The sequence below is a fragment of the Hipposideros armiger genome, unplaced genomic scaffold (genome assembly GCF_001890085.2).
Source record: "Hipposideros armiger isolate ML-2016 unplaced genomic scaffold, ASM189008v1 scaffold_611, whole genome shotgun sequence".
In the NCBI taxonomy this organism is placed as follows: Eukaryota; Metazoa; Chordata; class Mammalia; order Chiroptera; family Hipposideridae; genus Hipposideros; species Hipposideros armiger.
In genome coordinates, this window is record NW_017731961.1 from 804,410 (window position 1) to 821,338 (window position 16,929).

At 40.4% G+C, this 16,929-nt stretch overlaps 1 protein-coding gene across 8 annotated transcripts in view; it reads right to left on the bottom strand.

The window, feature by feature from the left end:
• Positions 1 to 16,929, bottom strand: part of RUNX1T1 (RUNX1 partner transcriptional co-repressor 1) — a 169,052-nt gene that overhangs the window by 83,310 nt on the left and 68,813 nt on the right. The window contains exon 2 of one of the 8 annotated variants that reach the window (XM_019624986.1): positions 6,075 to 6,335. The exons of the other annotated variants lie outside the window; for them this stretch is intronic. The gene's annotated coding sequence lies outside the window, so the exon portion shown is untranslated. The remainder of the gene's footprint in view (positions 1 to 6,074; positions 6,336 to 16,929) is intronic. 8 annotated transcript variants of the gene reach the window in all.

A 16,929-nucleotide genomic window follows, 5' to 3' on the forward strand; every position in this document is an offset into this window, starting at 1 on the left:
GCAACGTCCTCCACAACTAGACTGAAGAACAAAACGACAGCAACTTGTCTGTTCCCCTTTCCCCAATTCCCCAGCACTGTTCCCATCTCACCAATTCCCCAATAAAAAATAAAAATAAAAAATTTTTTTAAAAAATGGTAGGGTCATCTCCATATAGGGTCAATAATAGGAATTTTCCTTCCCTTCTATAGTACTTATCAGCTAGTACTTGACACATTTCTCTTGCTTTTGAATGTCCCCCCAACCATAATGTCAGCTTCATGAAGACAGAAATTTCTACCTGTTTCATTACTCCAGCTTCCAGCATTTTAGAAGAGTACTTGAAATAGCAGGCATCTTATAAAGATTCATTGAATGAGTGAATGAAGAAAGTGAGCAAGGAAGAAAGCAAAGCTAGATTCTGACAAAACAGCCAAAGACATACTGGGAACTCTATGTTTATTACCTAGAGGGGGACAATGGATGAATAAGGCAGACAGGATAAATGCTGAAAAGCACACACTCACTTAAATTGAGAGAAAAATGCTAAGAAGTAGAAGTAGGAAATAATCTAAACCAATCTTCTCATTTTTTCACAAAGATGACCTGTAGACCACCAAGAGAAAGCACTATAAACATTAACACGTACCAAAATGGTGGTTCTAGCTAGAAAAATCAATTACTAACTTCATAAAGTTTGCAGAGGACAGCTGGTCATATGAATACTGGTGCACTCCAGGCATTAATTGTATGTGCCAGTTCCTTAGAAATGTCATCTCTCCCACTGTGGTTATCACTTGTACTCCAGTGACTCCTGCTTCTGAGTCTAAAAGCCACCTCCTAGAGATGGCTCTTGAAAGCCACCAAGCGGGTGTTGAGAGGCCTCTTTCCTCACACTGCAATCTGTTTACCATACAACAGATGGAATAATCTTGTCAAACACAAATGTATTCAGTGGGGTCTAATTACCCCACTTTAACCAGCACAGTTCCACGTTTATCTGCTTTATGCACTGGTGTTCTGCTTAAGATTTTCTTTGAAAAACAGGGGTCTCCGGTTGATACGGGCCAAGTGAGTAGCCCCTCACTGAAAGACATTTAAGTTTTCTTCCCTATAGAAAATTTAAGTCTCCCCTTCCCTAGTTTCTTAGCCCTTGGCTTTGATTACTCTTCTAATCAGTTTCCGAATCCTAGATTAAAGATTGCCCCTAGACTGAATCACAGAATATCTCTCACCCACCCCTGCTTTAGATAACTACTTAAAACCTGTGACTTCCCAACATTCCCCAAGCCATTTCAGACCTAACTCTTGGATAATCCCATCCCAGAGACTAAATATATTTTAACATTTCCCCAGGCCAGTATACTTGTCGACTGCAAACATTAAAGGTTAATGTTCTTTCCAAACCCATAGCCACCCTACATCAATAGCTTTGAGCTCTGCTCATTAAGAAATTTATTAATTAAAATCTATTTTTCCTCATTCAGGGGCCTTGGAGACACAGAGGATACCCCAGCAAGATTGCCAGTCACAACCAAAGAAGCCAACATGGTCTTCCAGGTGGACCTCGAGACCCCTTCCTCTCATCTGAGATCAGACAGGGTGAGAATTTTGTGAATCCCTCAAATAGGCAGGGGCAGCTCTATGCCCCTGTCCAGCAGGAAGCAGATACAGAAGAAAAGACCTCCTGTCCCTCAACTGCCCATAGAGATTTTATGGGGATCACGTCTCTCAAGGGAAAAACAAGGCAGGTAGTTAGAGGCCGACATTGGGTCTCTGCATTCCTGCACATTCCACAGAACGTGAATGCCCCAAAGACCTCCCGTCTCCACCCAAAACTTCTTTTCATTGTAATTGTCTACCCCTATGGGGAAACAAATGGGTACAAAATACCTGACTGGATTAGACCAGTCACTCACTCCTGCGCAGTAAAGGCCATAATGACCTCCATTTCACCTGGGCCTCATCATACCATCATTATAATATACATATGCCTGGAAATTCATTAATATTAATTATAACAGACTGAATTCTGGGAAGGAACATGTGCAGTCTAAAGAGATGAGGTAATAGCCTATTGTCAATCACAGGTGTCAATCAAGTGGTCCCAAGCCCAGAGAGGAACAGCCCATTCTAGAGAAAGAAGGGAGAAAATCTCCAAGTCCTGGCCAGTCAAGGTCTTTTGAGCTTCCTTTGCTTGGCCCTCTCCAAACTCTTTGGAGTGTACATTCTCTTCTACTAATGGCCCTTGAGCCATTCTCTACTGCTCGGGCCCGCTTCTGCTTCTTTGAAATGTATTTTTTCTTCTAATAAACTGTCCTTTTCTGCAACTTTACCTCTCTGGTCCGTGTCTCCATTCTTTGGTTCCACGAGACCACGATCCCAGCACACACACAATCACACACATCAAAAAAACCCTGTTTCACTGTTTAAGAAAGAAAAGTTTGAAAGCCCTGGCACAAGCAATCAACAAATGTTAACTGAATGGCTGTGATAAAAACACTAAGGAAGGGCCGGCCGAGTGGCTCATTGGTTAAGAGTTGGCTTGGGAGCACGAACTCTGAGGAGCAGGGTTGCTGGTTCGGATGGGCCTGTGATGCTGCGCCCTCTACAGCTAAGATGGTGAACAACAGCTCAACCTGGAGCTGGGCTGCTGTGAGTTGCTGGTGATGGCATAGGCTGCAGTGGGGCTGCAGTGGGCTGCCGTAAAGCTACCATGAGTGGCTGGCAGCCGGTGTGAGCTGCCGTGAGCAGCTGTGAGCGGCCGTCCAATGGCCGGCAACCAATCTGCCTCAGTCAGGAAGAGCGCAATGATCACAACACCAACATGGACCAGTGAAGCTATGTCCTCCACAACCAGACTGAAGAACAAAAGGACAGCAACTTGTCTGTTCCCTTTCTCCAATTCCCCAGTGCTGCTCCCTCCCCCAACTCCCGAATAAAATCTTTAAGAAAAAAAAAAAAAGGAAAAAATACTAAGAAAAACTGAACCACCCAAATACACAGAAAAGTAACTTCTGCTTGTGTGAAGAGCAGAAAAAGACACAGGCATCACCAAGGGCCCATAAATTGAACATAAGCATCTATATAACACCCTGCTGCCAAGTGGCAGAGGATTCCAGAAGATTAAAAAAAAAAAGTGATCTAAAGCATTGATAGTCTTTAAGTACAGACAATTTTTACTCCAATAATATTTATTTGCCAATTTAAAGAAAGCTACAGAGAAGGCTGAAAGAGCTGCTGCAGAAAAATAGTAGCATACATATCTAGTGCAGTCAGTTATGATCATCTAGATGAGTCAGTAAATCAAGGCAGAAAAATAGGAAGGTTCACAGAGTAAGTACACGTGGCTAAGTCACAGATAAGCAAATAGCAGGAGCTCGAGTGAATACTGAATTTAATTGAACGTACTCTTAAAAAACCACCAACCAGTACTATTAGTTTAGATTTCATATTATAGGCAATGGGAAAACACTGAGAGTTTTTAGGCAGCTGAATTATATGCTCTTTTCTATATTATGGATATATATGGAACAGAGAACAAATAGAGCTGGAAAGGCAAGAGGGCAGAAGTACTGAATAGTAATAGCCTACGCAAGAAATGATGCAGGCGTCCAGCATGGAAGTGGCTCGAAAAATGGAGAACTTCAAGAGACATTTTAGAAGTTTATGTTAAATTCACAGAGCTGGGTAACAAAATAAGGCAGACTTTGAGTAAGTAGGAATCTAGAAGTGCATGGTGATGTCAAAAAGCAAAACCAAAAGACAGCAGGAAGAATCATTTGGAAAAAAGGCAGGATAAGCTCAGTTAAATCACAGTGACTTAACAGGTGTCACTCTGCTGTTCATACATAAAACATCCTGAGTATCTTCCTGTCCCACATGTGCCACCAACACATTTTTCTTCCTCCTAAATGTGCTTCTCCATTCCCATCACCACCCTTAGGCACCACTGTCTTTCACTTGGACATTTTCAGGAGATAATCTTCACAATAGCTATCCTCACACTGCAATCTGTTTACACAACAGATGGAACAATCTTGTGAAACACAATTGTATTCGCTCATTTAAAATAAAGCATTTATTAAAAAATATCTGAGCCATCTATAAAGTACCAGGTACTATTTTAGACATGAGGGACAAGACAGTGAAACTGCCCTCAAAAACTTTACATTCTAAAGAACAAATCAAGTTACTCCCCTATTTAAAGTGTTTCAATGGTTTACCATCACTCTTAGGATAAAATCCAAAACGCTTTAAGTTACCTACAACCTAGACAGATTTAGTACCTGTTTACCTCTCCCACCTCATCTCATATCTCATTTGTTTAATGAGTTGTTTTAATCAGTTGTAAGCTTCATCTCACTTCAGGGTCTTACACGCAGTCTGGAAAACCCATGTTAGTTCAAATTCACTTTACTCCATGAAGGTGTCCTTGATCCCTCCCCTGTCCCCCTGTGCTATAAGCTCTATTGTATTACCTAATTTTTCTTGATAGGGCTTACCGAAACTGTTATAAATAATTGTATAATTACTGGTTAGTCTGACACCCCCTACCAGACAGCAAAATTCTCCATAATGGTAAGGAGCATATCATATCATATATCATATATCATAGCATATATCAACTCAGTCCCAGAATTACCACACTGCCAAGAACCTAGTACCAGTAAATAGTGGGTAAAGGGATTTTCTATTTAAAAAATGTACATTTAGAGGTACAAGTAAAGCAATTGTATTCCTTATTCCCCTTAAAAATAAGGATTTCAAATTTTCTTCAGTGATAGAAATAATAAAGTAATGGTGATAATAATGAAACTACTCTCATATTTATACTTTATTCCCACAATATGGGGCTTCAACCGACACCATTCCACTCAAATCACCCCAGCAAAGGTACAAACTCATTTGTGGTTAATCCAAAAGATATTGTTCAATCTTCATCTTACTTATGATGAGGTGTGATCAAAAAATTCGGTGACTGTTTAAATAAAATAATTTAATACAGTAAAAGACACATTGCCATTAATCCCCCTCAAAATACTACCCCTTGCTTTAAACACACTTATCCCATTGTTCTTGCCACTTTCTGAAGCAGTTCTGGAAGTCCTCTTTCATGAGTGTCTTTACTTCATCCTCCATCATGACAACGCTCTGTGTCACGCATCGCTTCTGGTATATGGCAATTTCTGTCAAATAAAAACATTATGGTGTGTCCTCATCCACCTTATTCACCAGATCTGGCACTGTGCAACTTCTGGCTCTTCCCCAAAGTCAAAATGACCATGAAAGGAAAACATTTTTAATCAATTCAGGACATCGAGGAAGTCACGATAGCACAACTAAAGACACTTACAAAAGAGAACTTCTAGAACTGCTTCAGAAAGTGGCAAGAACGATGAAATAAGTGTGTTCAAAGTCAGGGGGAGTGTTTTCAGGAGGCCTAAGGGCAATGTGTCTTTTACTATAATAATTTATTTTTTAAAAGATTTTATTGGGAATGCTTTCTAAAAAAAAAGAAAAAAAAGATTTTATTGGGGAATTGGGGAAGGGGAACAGTGTTGGGGAATTGGGGAAGGGGAACAGCCAAGTTGCTGTCCTTCAATCTTAGTTGTGGAGGGCGCAGTTAGCTCAGCTCCAAGTCCAGTCACCATCTGGCCGCCCATCAGCAGCTTGCAGCTGCTCTGGTCAAGGTACAGTGTTCACTCTGAGTTGTGGGTGGGCGTAGCCCACCATCCCATGCAGGAGTCCAACCGGAAACCTTGTTGCTAAGAGCGCATGCTCCAACCACTGAGTCATCCAGCCACCCATCAGCAGCTCAGGGCAGCTCAGCTCAAGGTGCCCTGATTCTATCTTAGTGGCAGGTAGGCGTAGCCCACCATCCCATGTGAGAGTCGAACTGGCAACTTTGTTGTTAGGAGCACATGCTCACCAGCTGAGCCATCCTGCCACCTGTCGCTGCAGCTCAGGTTGGGCGCAGCTCACTGGACCATGTGGGAATCGAACTGGGGACCCTGTTGCTCAGAGCTCGCGCTCTTAACCAACTGAGCCACTCGGCCGACCCTAATTGTTTTAAATGTAAACATTCATTGTACCTTTTGATCACACCTTGTAGCTCTCAGCAGCATGTGATCTGTTCAGCCTCTTCTTACTCCTTTTCTCTTGTGGTATCATTCTTCTAGTTATTGCTATAAGTTTAAGTGAATTTTCTTGGACCCTGGCCTCTCCTCTCCAGCAGGGCCTCAACTCTGCCTCTTCTGAGCTGGCTTCATCCCGTCTGGTCTCTGATGCATGCCTTCTTATCTCATGCAACAAATTTTGCCAGTGCTCTATATCTCCAGAGAAAGGGCTCTCTCCTGAAAACCAGACAAGTTATCTAACTACTTGCTAAACAATTCTCTCCAGATACACCATTGACAGCTGTATTTAGAACCAAATATAACATCTTCCTTGGGAAATCTGTGCCTCCTCTTGTATTTCAATCTCTGGGACAGCATCACTTTCCACCCAGACAAAGCTTAAACCACTGCACTCATCATCACAAGCCTCCTCCCTCTCCACTATTCTCCTTCTGTCTAAAATCCATTCCTGTAGCCTATCCATTCCTACTTCTTAATACTTTTATGATCCACCCTTAGTTCACCTCTGGCCTGGGCTTCAGAATCTACAGAGCCTCTAAAGGATTTTCTCTACCTCCAGTTCTTCTCTGCTCAAATCTTCACCTCCTTGCTTCCAGAGAAATATTTCTAAAATATAAATATGACAAAATCTTATAATCCTTCACAATATACAACCTACTTAAAATCCTTCTACTATTATAAAGCTAGTCAGTATAAAGGATGAAGGTCCTTATCTTTTCAACTCTGCATCTCTGGTGTCTAAACACGGTTCTTGTACACAGTAGGTCCTAAAGTAGTTTGTTGTACTAACTAAACCATTGAAAAAAAATTAAATTATCAAATTGTCCGTTCTACCCCTATTTAGTATACACTGTAATCATTAGATATAATGTAATCCCAACCAAGATACCAATAGATTTTTTCCAGAATTTTACAAATATTTCAAAAGTTAATTTGAAATAAAAATTAAAATAACTAGGAAAACTTTGAGGGTATTTAGCCTAACATTTATTGAAATGGACCATAAAACTAAAATAATTTAAACAAAATACTACTAATACAGAAATAGCCAACACAGCAGAATAAAAATTAAAAAGCAGAAAAATATAAAGCTCAGAAACGGATACCCATTTATCTAAGAATTGAGGATATGATAAAGATGACTTCCAATATTAGTAAGAAAAAGAGCAATTCAATAAACTTTCTTAGGAACTACTAGACAGCAATTAAGAAAATAAGCTCCTATCTCATACCATATATCCAAAATCATTCATTTTCATATGAATAAAAACTTTAATATAAAATGAAAAAAACTAAACATATATGTACATATTTATTTAATCTTAGGGTTAGAAAGAAGATTCTAACCTTGATATAAGAAAGGCAGAACCAATAATAGTACTTAATAAATTTGAGTACAGACAACAATACCATAAACAAAGTAAAAGGAAAGGAACACCAAGGAAGCAAATATTTGTTATGTGACCACAGTGGATTGATACCCTTTATATATAAAGAACTACATCAAATCAGTAATTAACAGTTGAAAAGCACACCAAAACAAAAGTTGTAAAAGAGTAGGTAGGAAATGTACAAAAGAAATATAAACAACCTATAATCCTGTGGGGGAAAAAGTTTAACTTCGCTAGTATTTTTTTATTGAAACAAAGTACTATTTTTCACCTAACAGACATTTTATATGATAATATGCTATTAGTTACAGTACAAACTGGCACTTTAACTCATACACTTTTGTAAATAGAACCATACAGTGGAACATAATGACATGTATATTTACATGGAAAGATCTAGATCTTAAAATATACTAAGTGGGGGGAAGCTACAAAGCTAGGTGCTTAACAAGATGTTGTTTGTTTATTAAAAAAAAATTAAGACAGGTATAGATGGATGGATGTATACGAGTATGTGTTTGTGTGTGTGAGTAAAAGTCCAGAAGGAAATGTATACAAAGGATTATATCAGAATATTAAGAGTAGCTATCTCCTAAGTCATTGGTTTACAATGTAGCAGTTTTCAAATATACAGTCAGGCTGTGAAAAGGCCATTTTCTTTTCATTTTTTTGCTGTTTTAACACGGTAATTTTTTTGCTCGGTTTTAACACTGTATTTAAGACCCCTGTATTTTCTCCTCATAACTTCTTCGAAACTGGGATGAGTACTGCAAAGTTGCTGATGGCTGGGAATGAACAGATAAGAGATGGATGCCTGATCCTGAGATTATTGCAGGCCATTACAAAGCCTACAGAAATTGTAGTGGTGCACTACAGGGGCCCCCAGAAAGGAGATTCAGAGGTGGTAAAGGGAATAACCTTGCAGATGCCACAGCAAAAAGAACAGCTCTAAACAAAACAAGGCTCTCCTCCCCAGCTTGACTTTAAATCAGTGCACTCCTGTGTATACCAAAAATGATCTAAAAATTGGCCAGGAAGGGGCTTTAAGGAGACTCCTCTACGGGGTGGCTGATAAACGAACATGTAAAGATATTTGTTCCTCAAGAGCTAATTTGGAGAATAGTAAGAGAAGCCCATGATTCCATACATTATGAAAAGGACGCAATACACGAATAGTTCATTCAGGTAATAGTGACCCCGGCCATGAGAAGAGTCATTAATAGTGTTACGGCTAGCTACATGCAATGCACAAAGAATAACGCATACACTAGACATCTAGTACCACCTTTAAGTCAAGCAGTCCAGGCCCAGGGACTGTTGCCTGGAAAAGACTGGCAGGTAGACTTCATAGTAATGCCCCCTGTTCCTGGAGGATTCAAATACTTATTAGTGTTAGTAGATATCTTTACTGGATGGGTTGAAGCATTCCCATGCTGAACCAAAAGAAGTAATGACGTTGTAAAGGCTGCTTACAGAAATAATACTGACGTTTGAACTCCCCAGGATCCTTCAACATGTACTTAACCAAACTGTGGATATAAGCAATGGCTAAGCTTCCCTTTGGGGAGACAGAGGCTTGGATGTGAATCCCATCCCCTTGTTGCAAGTAAGTGAAACTACCTAACGATGACCATGTCTCATTTTGAGCAGAACACTGTAAGAGGCAAACTCCTTGAGTTCAGTAACAAAACCATAGAATCAAAGCACTGTTGTTATGCTTAGTGCCAGCACTTTTTTCTTGGTGAGTGATTCACAAAAGAACCGTATGCCTTAAAATCAATTTAGGTAAAATATAGCATACCTAGATTTTTCTAGGAATAAAATCATCAGTGAAAAGGAAATAAAAGGAAAAATGTACTTTTTCTTTTCTTTTTTAATTTGGAACTCTACCAAGGCTGTTCAGTTTCAGACTGAAGGAATAAAAAACTGGGATTGAAGTCAACCAAAAGGGAGCAGGGACAGACCCAGGAGGTGGGGTTCTCTACAGGGACTGGATCACATAAAAACACATCACAAAGGTAGAAAAAGTATCTTATTCACTTCAGTAACCTAATCATCTAACAGTTCTTGGCATAAATATTTATTGAATAAAGTAATGAATGCTATTTTAGTATAAGGAAGTCTGCACACAATAGCAGAAAGTAAGACCTACAGATCACCTGGGAGGGAAAAATCCACAAGTATACTAGAGCACTATGAGAGTGAAATCCTCAAGTAAATGATCAAATTCTTTATAAAGCATTCAAGGAGCTGTTTCACTAAAAACTTAAGTTATCTAGAAGGGTTATAAAGACACGTTTGGATGCCTATGAATTATATTAGCAAATTCTTTACATATAATAATATTTACACGCCAATTGAACTCAAGCTATATATTTAAATGGACATTTCTCCTTGGCTTAATACAGTCAATATACAAGTCTGAAAATTCTACACAATTGTCTGCGTTTCACATTCATCATTCCTTAATAGGCTGCCTCAATTAATATTTTGCATGACAAAATTTATCATGGAGGCCCATGCCCTTATTGAAATTACTAGAGTAATTCAGAGAAGGTGCCCTAATTAATTAATTGCTAATAAATATTTCCTAAGGACAGAAGCTCAAGTTCCACTTACCAAAGAAATATATTCAAATGCATCTAAGTCTATTTTCACCCTTATTATAAGACATTTTAAAAGTAGGCATACCTTTAACTTCAGGAGGACCACTGGGGAACCTAGAACTATAAAACTCTGGCTAGCTACAGTTTGAGTGACACATTTTTACAATTCACACACCACCTTAAGTTCCAGAGATGTGTCTCAAGTGAACACATAAATTAATTTCAAGTTAATAAGTTCTTAATGTAGCCTCATCTGTATATATACTTTACATGTGGGTAAATGTTATTAAATTGACAGTCTAAATCCCCATCCATTTACTAGGAATCATTTATATTTCATATAGCACTAGAGATGTCTTCTCTGAGCTTATGAAGAATTATAATGGGAGGAAGTCAAACCAAATATTGATGGACAACTGCAAACAACATCCCATGTACAGATAAAAATGCTGCTTGCTAGAGATCTATAAGGTCATTTTCAAAAACACAACCTTATTGACACTATCTGTCAGGTAAATTAATCACAAAAGTAATAAATGTCTAAATACAAAGGAAGATGTTCTCAATCAAGGTTTACCACATTATTATTAACTTGTTACCAACAATAACTCAGGATTAGGGTATATCCAAAATCATCCTTATGATAATATCACTACTACTTCCTTAAAAAGCAAAGTGGTAGAATTTTTAAAACATGGCAAACACCACCACAGAAGTCCTCTGTGATTATAAATGTTGACATTCCTTGAGTGGCAGCAAGAAAAAATGCTGGGAACCTCTGTTTTGAGGGGTCAAACCAGCACATTAAGTGCCTTTCCTTTCTCAGAAGCACTGGCCAAGATACCTCAAGAAAGTTACTGAAGCCTTATAAACCATTTCACGTACTCTTATCTTCACTGTCTTTCTCTGAAAAACAGTAACTCATTTCAGTACAAGTTATAACTATAAGCTTAGACTTGCATGAAAACACTAGATTTTGTCCTGGTAGATAATGTTTTACGTCTACTGAGCTTACTATAGGCAAAATTATGAAGTCAGCAAAATTTATCTTTAGTGTATCCTTGTCCTCCTTGGTTTAGCTTCCTTTCAGTACCTCCCTCTATTCCTCTCACTTCCAAGAACTCTGGAACTTTTATCCTGACCCTTAGCTAAAGATATCAAATCATAACACCCACTTAGGCCCAAAGTCCAAAACTTCAGATCTGTCTCAAATGTCTACTTCTGGGACTAAAGTTGCAGTAATAATTTAAACTAATTCATATAACGGTGGTGACTAACAATGGTAGCTACACACACACACACACACACACACACACACACACACACACACACACACCCTCTCTTTTCCTCATGAACTAATGAATCAGAATTACCTAAATTGAGGGGCAGGGGAAGAGTAGAGGAAATGCAGAGGAAAACACCACCCAATGTTTGAAGGGAATATAGTTTTATCTTGTTCCTCCCTTTTGTCCAACCCTGAATACAGTACTAGGTGCTCAGGTAACAGCTGCATTTCCAGGTTATATTCTTTAACAAACACACATGGTCCTCCTTTGTCTTAACTTGAAAAATAATTTGTTATAGACCTTATATAGGGCCTTTAGGAGTGAAGACGGTATCAGTGGGAAAGACATGCTAGTATGATAGTTTCGGGCAGTTACCTACTCATAGATACAATCCAATGCCTACAAAATGTCTATGTATGAAAATGATAAATACTAGAAAAAATAACTCTGTTCCTTATGCCTTCTATAAGTGGTCAGTTCATTTTTATCTTTTCTGTTTCATCATCAACATCACCTCCTCAGGGCAACAGTCCTTCTTCCTTGGCCATTCAATGTCAAGTAGGTTTTTCCACCCCTTTGTTTGTTTCCTTCATAATACTTGGAAAACTTGAAATTCTTTTACATCCTTCTCCTTGGAGTTTGGTGGGCTCCCACTCCAGAACACTGCTATATCCCAATCCCAGTATAGAGTCTGGCATGGAGGTAGTCTAAAAGTTCTATTGAAACAAATAAGGAAAATGGAATTCTAATTTTCAACAGGACAACAACAGAATGTGAACTGGTTATAAACCCAGTCAGAAAGAAACAGGGAGGTGTCATGAACCACAAACACAAAGGGAGGGTTAATAACCATGAGTTCATGCTGAGGTCAAGGTTGGAGGATGTGTGGTGTGATCAAGCAAAGAAGAAAAGCTTGAACAGGGCAGAGAAAATACAGAATGCTTCCCGGTTCAATGAGCCCAAGGACCTCCAGCTGGGTAGGGCCCCATGACAACGTGAAGCAAGAAAGTCACTGAAGAGAGTGACGTCAATGTCATGGTAGTGTAAGAAAACCTGCAGGTCTCTCCCTTTGAAGTCACAGCAAGTTGGACAGCTTTAATTCAACAAAGGACTCCCTGCTTAACACATAAACATGTCTGAGAGATCCACACATTGAAATATATGAACGTGGGCATCTTGGAGAACAGGGAAGACAGGTAGGGAGTGGGGAAGAAGAGGTAGCAAGAACAAAGATGGGAGCCCAAACACACCTTGGTCCCAGGGGAAGCAACAGCAACGAAGGGTCAGGCTGCAAGCTGCACTGGGCAGGGCCTGAAGGGGAGAGGCAGCAATCCACACTGACTGGCCTGATACACTGAGGCTTAAGCCAAGATCAGAAATAGGGGAGTGGTGCAGAGGGTGGTGGTAATCGACCAGTCACCATCACCAGGTAGACAAAGCCATGGAGGCAGGAATCCACCCCACCTTGCCTTCCAGTAGACCACCTGGCATTGCAACCCTCACTTGGCTGACAGTAAAAGGGGCAGAAGCAACATTTCAGCCTGGGTGGTCTGCACTCACTGCATTAAAAACACTGGAATGAATGAAGTGGTAGATGTTGAGAGCCCATCTCCTCCCCCTAACCCTTGCCCACCCCTCACCCACCCATTGTGGCAGAACCTAGTAGAGGCAGCTGTAAGGGCGGCAAGAGTGGCACACAGGAAGCATGTCCCACTCCCAAGTGACATTGCCCCACAGAGATCCTGGAAGTCCCAGCACTACAGGTAAGACAGAACAAAATCTTATACTGTAGCACCACCTTCAGGACAAAGGAAAGACCTCTACTTATGAACATGCTAAACAAAAAAAATCAAGTGCTGAAAAAAAATTTTTCTTTTTTCATTCATTCAAAATTTCAAGAGAAATAATCCACCAAATATCATGAACAACCAAGATAACAAGGAAATACAGACAGAAAATGAAGACTCTCCAGAAAATAAACTTAGAGACATAAAAAAATGATTTAAATGAAAGAATTTAACAATTTAATACTGCAGTTCGGAAAAACTCAATGAGATATATGAAAACTCAGAAGATAAGTTCCAGGAGCTAAGAAATGAAATCAGCAAACAAAAGGGGTGCTTTACTAAACAGATTGAAACTATAAAAAAAGAACCAAATAGAAATTCTGGAGCTGAAGAACTCAATAAATGAGATGAAGAATGCACTAGCCAGCTTATGAAATACAGCAGACCAAATGGAGAAAATAATTAGTGATATCGAAGACAGAAATATAGAAATGACCCAAGCAGAAGAAGAGAGAAATCAAAGGGAAAAGAAGGCCTTTTGAACTTCCTTTGCTTGGCCCGCTCCAAACTCTTTGGAGTGTACCTTTTCTCCTAACAATGACTCCCTGGCCCTGACCCTGGCCCTGACCTTGGCCCTGACCCTGGCCCTGACCCTGGCCCTTGCCCCCTTGGGCCTTTTTGAGCTTCTTTTGCTCGGTCTGCTCCAAACTCTTTGGAGTGTACTTTCTCTTTTAATAGTGGCCCTTGAGCCATTCTCTACTGCTCGGGTCCACTTCTGCTTCTTTGAAATGTATTTTTTCTTCTATAAACTGTCCTTTTCTGCAACTTTACCTCTCTGGTCCATGTATCCATTCTTCGGTTCCACGGGACCATGATCCCGGTACACACACAAAATCACACATCAAAAAATCCTGCTTCATTTATTGGGGACTCATCTGGGATTGAAAAGAGAGGTAAATAAGATCTGTGCTTTTTTTTTTTTTTTTTTTTAGCTGAGCCATCCTGCCACCTGTTGGCAGCTCAGCAGCAGCTCAGCTTGGGCCTATGTGGGAAATGAACCGGGGACCCTGTTGCTCAGAGCTTGCACTCTTGGGCAAGCTCTTAACCAACTGAGCCACTTGGCCGGCCCTGATCAGGGCTTTTCGTTTGCCTTGCCCACTTGTGGGCCTTCATCAATATTTTTTTGTCTCTTTCTCCTATCACACAAACAATGGGCCTTCATCAGCCAGTTAAAAGTGACAAGCGCAGCTGCCATTTTCCAAGGGGAGGCTTAGCAGAAGGGCTCTGGTTAATCTCCTCCGATGCCAAGTCAGAGGAATGTTGGCCTTAGCCCAACTGCTTTTCTCTCTTGGGAGTAAGAAGGGAACCCGAGGACGGCGTGAGGTTAGGGTGAACTACTTTTGGAAGCATCTGAGGAAGGCTGGTCATGGCGACTCTGTGATGTGTTCCAAAGCCTCCCTGGGTCTTCTCCCAACCCGAATGCCCATAAGGGTGCTGGCCAATGGTTCTCCCTCTCCCTCTCCTCTCTGCTACTCCGTTGCCTTTTCCTTTCTGCAAGGAGGCTGGATACTGGTGTGTGGCCAGGTTGTGGGCCTTTGCAGGCAGCTGAGGGACCTTTGTCCATGGTTCCTCCGTGGTAGGGCTCCAAAGGCCACACTGGCCCCTTCCCAGCCCGACTGCCTCTCAGGGTGCTGGTTGAACGCCGTCTCCATCTTTACTGCTTTTTCTTCAGCTTGACACTATCTCTCCTCAGCCCTTGAGACTCTAGTCTGGGGCCCCTTTCCCGTGAGACCTCCTCAACACTCTATGCCAGTCTCAAGACATCTTGAGGGACCTTGGGGATACAGAAGGTACCCCAGCAAGATTGCCAGTCACAACCAAAGAAGCCAACATGGTCTTCCAGGTGGACCTCAAGACCCCTTCCTCTCATCTGAGATCAGATAGGGGGAGAGTTCCATAAAGCCCCCAAATAGGCAGGGACAGCTCTACATCCCTGCCCAGCAGGAAGTAGATATAGAAGAAAAGACCTCCTGTATCTCAACTTCCCATAGCGATTTTATGGGGATCACATCTCTCAAGGGAAAACCAAGACAGGCAGTTAGAGGTCGACATTGGGTCTCTGCATTCCCACATGTCCCACAGAATGCACCACCCAAAAGACCTCCCCTCTCCACCCAAAACTTCCCTTTTTCAATGTAATTATCCACCCCTATGGGGAAACAAATGGGTACAAAATACCTGACTGGATTAGACCAGTCACTCACACCTGCGCAGTCAAGGCCATAACGACCTTCATTTCACCTGGGCCTCATCATACCATCATTATAATATCATACATATGCCTGGAAATTCATCAATATCATTATAACGGACTGAATTCTGGGACGGAACATGTGCAGTCTACAGAGATGAGGTAATAGCCTGTTGTCAATCACAGGTGTCAATCAAGTGGTCCCACACCCAGAGAGGAACAGCCTATTCTAGAGAAAAAGGGATAAAAACTCCAAGTCCTGGCCAGTCAAGGTCTTTTGAGCTTCCTTTGCTTGGCCCTCTCCAAACTCTTTGGAGTGCACTTTTTCTCCTAATATTGACTCCCTGGCCTTGGCCCTTGCCCTTGGCCTTGCCCCCTTGGGCCTTTTTGAACTTCTTTTGCTTGGTCCACTCCAAACTCTTTGTAGTATACTTTCTCGTCTACTAATGGCCCTTGAGCCATTCTCTAATGCTCGGGCCCGCTTCTGCTTCTTTGAATTGTATTTTTTCTTCTAATAAACTGTCCTTTTCTGCAACTTTAAAAAAATAGAAAAGGAAAAGAAAAGAAAAAAGGAAAAACTCTATGAAAACTGACTCCATAAAAAAGAGCAATATAAGAATAATGGGTATACCAGAAGGAGAAGAGAGGCAGAAGGGAGCAGAGAACTATTCAAACTAACAATGGATGAGAACTTCCCAAACCTATGGAAAGAACTGGAGCCTTGAATCCAAGAAGCCAATAAAACACCTAATTATCTCAATCCAAAAAGGCCTTCTGAAAAGCACATTACTTTAAAGCTGTTAAACATTAACAACAAAGAATTCTCAAGGCAGCCAGGGAAAAGAACACTGTAACCTATAAAGAAAACTCTATTAGATTATCATCAGATTTTTCAGCAGAATCACTACAAGCTAGGAGAGAGTGAAATCAAATATTCAAAATATTGAAAAAGAAAATTCACCAGCCAAGAATAATATATCCAGCAAAGTTATCTTTTATATATGAAGGAGAAACAAAACAAAGGCTTTCCAGACAAACAGAAACTGATGGAATTGACCATAAGATCTGCATTACAAGAAATGCTGAATGGTGTTCTTCTACCTGAAACAAAAAGACAAAAGGATACAAAGCTACAATGCCTAACACACAGACAGAAACAGGGCATTGCAACTCTTTTCAGAATAGGGTATTAAACACTTAAACATAACATAAAAGTTAAAGGAGGTAAAGGCATTGAACAAAAGAACATAATAATTACTACAATTTAGAAATGAATGCATAGTATTAAAAGATAATTCGTGACAACAAAAACGTAAAAGGGGAGGGTGGTAAGAACTGAATTTGCACAAGTGAATGGAGATAAGATGCAATCATAAGAAAAAGGACTACTGTACATATGAAACTTTTTTTGCATATACCTAATGGTAACCACAAAACAAAAATTTAGAACTGAAACATATGTGCTTACTTCAGCAGCATATATACTAGG